The sequence below is a fragment of the Solanum pennellii genome, chromosome 3, assembly GCF_001406875.1.
Source record: "Solanum pennellii chromosome 3, SPENNV200".
NCBI lineage: Eukaryota > Viridiplantae > Streptophyta > Magnoliopsida > Solanales > Solanaceae > Solanum > Solanum pennellii.
Genome location: NC_028639.1, coordinates 33,384,233 through 33,390,075, shown reverse-complemented (window position 1 = coordinate 33,390,075; position 5,843 = coordinate 33,384,233). Strand labels below are relative to the sequence as shown.

Sequence of the window (5,843 nt, the reverse complement as noted above, 5' to 3'; positions counted from 1 at the left end):
TATATATATATATATATATATATATATATATATATTAGTGTGATAGACAAACATAAGTTGACAAGCATAGACCATGTACATGTTGAACTACAAATTGAAAACATAACAAAAAAGGAATGCAGAGAGTATCAACACTCTGCTTTTATCTCTATACAAAGCATCATAAAACGTGATTTTTATTTTTCTCTCCAACTTCTGCTTCGAGAAACTCATATTGTAAATCCTAATTCTCTCTGATCTGTCTAATTTGATTGTATGGGTTCCAAAAAGAACAATTTCAGAAATGGAGCTAGCCTAGGGTATTGTTTCCTTACCTATTTTATGAGTTGTTATTCTTGAATTCTATTGAATTGTACGTCTGGTTATTTTTCTTCTTGATGTTATTTTGTTGTTGTTGTTGATGATGTTATTAGGAGTTGGGATGTAGGTGACAATTGAAGTTCTTTTTTTTGAAGTTGGGATGTAAGGGTGTTTGTTTTTTTACTATGATTGAAGCAGTTTTTGTTGTTTTTAGAACTTGGGATTTAAGGATGGGGTGGGTGGGGTGTTTTTTTCTAGAATTTGAAGAATTTTTTTAAATTTCATTAGTTGAGATTTAGGTCTATGTGTTTTTCAGACATTAAAGTTTTCTTTTTTGCAGTTTTAGAAATTTGATTAGAGTTATCTGGTTTACAACAATTGAAGCATTTTTTTGCTATTTTTAGACATTTGGATTTGGGGGAGGGGGTCTCTTTCCAGCCATTGAAATATTTTTTTGTTGTTTTTATAAGTTAGGATTTAGGTCTATGTGTTTTTCAAATCATTGAAGCTTTTCTTTGTTGATGTTTTCAGAAGTTGAGATTAGGGGTATGTTCCAGCCATTGAAACATTTTTTTGTTGTTGTTTTCAGATGTTCGAATATAGGGGTATATGTTTTTCCAACAATAGAAGCATTTTTTTAAAAAAGTTTGGGATTATGTTCTATGTGTTTTTCCAGCCATTGAAATATTTTTTGATTTTTTTAGAAGTTTGAATTAGGGATTTTTCCCAGCCATTGAAGAATTTTATTGTGTTGTTGTTTTTAGATTTTGGGATACATGGTAGGTGATTTCGAACAATCAAAGTATTTTTTGCTGATTCTGAAAGTTAGTATTTAAGGGTCCTTGTTTTCCCCAACAATTGAATAATTTTTTTATTCTTTCTAGAAGTTTGGATATAGAGGTTGTTTTCTTAAAAACAAAATTGAAGCCTTTTCACTGTTTTTAAAAGTTGTGATTTAGAGTGTTTCTTTTTCCCACATTTTTTCCAGAAAAATTTTCTTTTTCTTCTAGATCTTCATTAAAATAACTAGAACTAACCAAATATAGCTTCTACAAACTATTTTTTTTCCATTTTGGGTCTTGGTCAAATTGGTCTACATTTTGGGTCTATTCTAAATTTTCAGATGGCATATTTAGCTATTACTCAATTAATGTATAAAATAAATGGACCATCTAAAAGGGAAATACATTATTTTTAATCAATCTAGTCTTGGAAAAAGAAAATGGACCATTTTGGGTCTACCTTACCTTATTCACAAACTCGTCCCCATGGTATTTTAACTCCTTTTGGCTTTCAAACCATTTCATGCCCATACCGCTCCAAAACTTTCTTTGCGAATTTTTTGAATAGGACCCGACTACTTGAAGACTCGGCAGCATCTCCCTTTTGATTACGATTTGAAACCACTCTTCCTTCCATATTCTTGCTTTTGGGTGCGATTAGTATCAATTTACAAGACGAAAAACTGAAGAAAAAATAAGATTTGATCGGCTGGCAGTGGAGAAAGAAGAAAGATGGGGAATTTTTTTTCAGAAGTGAGAGGAAAAGAGTTGAAAGGGAATGGAGGAACTATGTGGAAATAAATGGTGGGGAAGGTTGTGTTTCTATGGAGTATTAGGGAAGAATAAGAGTTATTTTGGGGAAAATCAAAAGGTTTAGTGGGGTTTTAATGGAGGAAGTTGGAAGGACAAGTGAAATAGAAGAACAAGGGTTGAGAGAATTTGGGGGTTAGGTTTATTTGTTTACAGAGAAAGGGGGGATGAATTTAGTTTTGGGAATTTAAGAGAGGTAAGGATTGGGCATGGGTAGGATTTCGACCCGTAAAATGAACTACAAAAGAAAAATTTATAGGCACTTGCGTGTTAGGGGTGCGAGGCGACATAAGTGCGCCCGCCCCAACACTCTTTATTTCACCTCCTGGCGCGGCGCGACGCTTAGTGCGTCAAGAATAGAACTTTGTAGTTACTATCTTGGCACGGCCCGCCATACAGTGCGCCACTCATATTCTTTTTGTTTTTCACTTTTAAAAGATAAGTTACAAATAATGAAAATCCTATCTAGATAGAACTATTAAATAAAAATTACTTCCTAGATTCTAAGAATTTAAGCTTCTCTAAAAACAATATTCAAATTTTAAAAAAAACTACCTATATATACATATTGTTCACGTGTTCCCTCCTGTGTAGCTCTTGGTTTAACGTTGCGGCTCGACTCAACTTGGATAATTTATCATTCAGCGAAAGATCCTCCCGACACGATCTGAATCTTCTACAAAGTAGTGTTCGACTCTTTGCCTGTTTACCAAGAATGTAGAGCCAATTTCACCTATCAGTCAAACAGCAGCATGATGTGTCATTCTTACCACTTTGAAAGGACCACTCCATTTAGACCTTATTTTTCCAGGGAACAACATCGGTCTCGAGTTAAAAAGTAATACATTCTCTCCCAGACTGAAAGTGCGAGGAACTATCTGCTTCTCATGCCACCTTTTCGTCCTTTATTTGTAGAGCCTAGAATTTCTCATATGCATGAAATATAAACTCCTCAAGTTCATGTAATTGATCCAATCTCTTCCTACCGGCTAGATTGGGATCCAGATTTAACTTCTTTATCGCTCAATAAGCTTGATGTTCTAATTCCACCAGAAGATGGAATGCTTTACCGACCACTATGTGATAGGGATAAGTCCCTATGGGTGTATTATATGCAGTCCTATATTCCCATAATGCATCATCCAACTTCTTAGAGTATTCATTTCTTTGTGTATTCACCGTTTTCGGTGAGATTTTCTTCACTTTTCTATTCGAAATTTCCACTTGACCACTAGTTTGAGGATGGTAACCTCTAGAAACTTTATGACGAATACCATACCTAGCGAGAAAATTCATCACCAGATAGTTAATAAAATGCTTACCTCCATCATTTATGATCGCCCTTGCCTAGCGAGAAAATTCATCACCAGATAGTTAATAAAATGCTTACCTCCATCATTTATGATCGCCCTTGGTGTTCCGAAATGAGTGAAAATGTGTTTCATGATGAACCTAATCACGACTCTTGAATCATTAGAGGGAAGAGTGATAGCCTCAACTCACTTGGACACATAAGCAATGACCACTAGAATAAATTGGTTTCATTTAGATAGAGTGAAGGGACCCATAAAGTCAATACCTCGCACATAAAAAAATTTCCAGCTCAAGAATGCTACTTAGTGGAATCTCATGTCTTCTTTATATAGTACCCAACCTTTGGTATTTAACACATCCCTTCACAACAGCAGTAAAATCTTTAAATAAAGAGGCAAAAGAAACTAGATTGTAGTAACTTATGTGTCGTGCGCTCTCCTCCATGGTGTCCTCCATGTGGTCTAACATGACAACTTTTGAGCACTTTCTGTACCTCATACTTTTGAATGCATCTTCTTGCCACCTGATCCTTTCCTTGCTTGAATAAGAATGGTTCATCTCAGATATAAAACTTAGCATCATGGTTGAGCTTTTTCTTTTGTTGGATGGTTTTAGGTACTCTCCATTAACTACCAAATTTACTAAGTCTGCATACAAAGGCACATTATAGGTATCTAGTTCAATCAATCGTTTATCCGGAAATTCATCCAGGATTTTTCCCTTTCATGCATATGAGAAAAATCTTCTAACCAGAACAAATAATAACCTCTTTGGTTTTCAGTACCCTTTCTATCCTTAAACACAAGGTCCAATTCCTGAAGAACCAATTTCCACCGAATCATCCTTAGTTTAGCATCCTTTTTATTAAACAAATACCTAATAGCTGCATGATCAATATAAACATTTACTTTGGTCCCTACCAAATACGATTTGATTTTGTGAAGGTGAAAACTAAGGATAGAATCTCCTTCTCAGTCACTGTGCAATTTGTTTGAGCAGAATCAATGGTCTAGCATGCATACTAGATTGAGCGGAACACTTTGTCTTTTCTTTGTCCCAACCTTGTACCCACTCCTACGTGCTTGCATCATGCATAAGTTGAAATGGTAATTCCTAATCAATGAAGGGAATTGGGTTGTGATCATTTCATATGACCTCATTTAGCTTCTGGTAATCCATATAAATTCTCCATCCGGTGACTGTTCTAGTGGGAATAAACTCATTTTTCCCATTCTTTACCACTCTCATACCTCTCTTCTTCATAACATACTACACATGAGTTACCCACATACTATCAAAAATTGGTGTACACGATTCCAACATCTAACCACTTTATTACTCCTTTTCTCACCACTTCTTTAATCTAAGGATTCAGTATACGTTTACGATATGCACTCAGTTTGTGATCCTCTTCCATATAGATTTTGTGCATACGTAAGTCCGGACAGATCCCATAAATATTATCCATCCGCCATGAAATAGCTTTCTTCCTCCGCTTTAGTTCACTCAAGGTCGCATCAACCTGTATTTCAGACAATTCTATAAAAAGTATTTTGGGTAAAGTTTCATTAGTACCCAAATACGCATAACTTTGGTGAACAGGCAAAGTTTTCAATTCCAACTTAGGTGCTTCTTCGATTGAGGGTTTTGGTGGAGACCCTAACTCAGGATCCAATGGATCTACTTTGCGTTTGAGTATTTCTAGGACAACCCGATTCAAATAAAACACTATATCTTACCTCAATTTCTCCATCTACATCATATCCTACCAACATTCTTTCTAGGGATCCTTAGGTGAAATGAGTTGTTGTTCTACTGTGAAATCTACAATCGTAATAGCGGAGAACTCTTCACGTACAAAAGACAATTTCAAGGCGCAGTAGACATCAAGCATTTCATCCTTATCATGCGCCTTCATAGTTAACTGCCCAGTTGCTACATCACTCAATGATCGCCCCATAGCTAAGAACAAATGCCCAAAATACTCAAAGTTTAAGATCACAAAATCCACCGGAAAGATCAAGAAACCTACTTGTACTAAAACATCCTCTACTACCCCCTTTGGCCTAGAAATGGACCTATCAGCAAGTTGGAGAATGACAACAGTCAGCAGAGGACATCCTAACCCAAGTTTTTTATACAATGATGAAGGCATGAGATTAATGCTTGCACCCAAATCACACAATCCTCAGGCATGAATACTTTGCCCGATTGTTATATGCATTATAAAACTACCCATATCTTTTAAATTTTTGGTTAATCTATTGTAAATTCTAGAGTTGCACTCCTGAGTAAGCGCTATCATTTTGTACTCAGTGAGACACTTTATGTTAGCCACTATCTCCTTCACATACTTAGCATACTTTAGAATGCCAGCAAAATGTCAACCAAAGAAAGGTTAATATGAACTTGTTTAAGGAGAGAGAGAAACTTACCGAAACATTCATCATTATTATGCTTTCCGAGATTTTATGGAAATAGAGTGGATGGTTTCTTTTGAGGAATGAACTTCTCAATATTGGAATTCTTTACCACCTCATCTACTTTCTTCTCTTCATTGACTACCTCAGTATCTCTCTTCTTTGGACCTAAATCCTCTACACGCAACCCACTTCTAGTACTCAACACATTTAGTTG

The 5,843-nt window shown here is 35.6% G+C and overlaps 1 pseudogene; it reads right to left on the bottom strand.

Moving 5' to 3' along the window:
• LOC107013328 overlaps positions 1 to 5,166 on the bottom strand; it is a 16,300-nt pseudogene extending 11,134 nt beyond the window's left edge.
• Between the last annotated feature and the right edge of the window lie 677 nt (positions 5,167 to 5,843).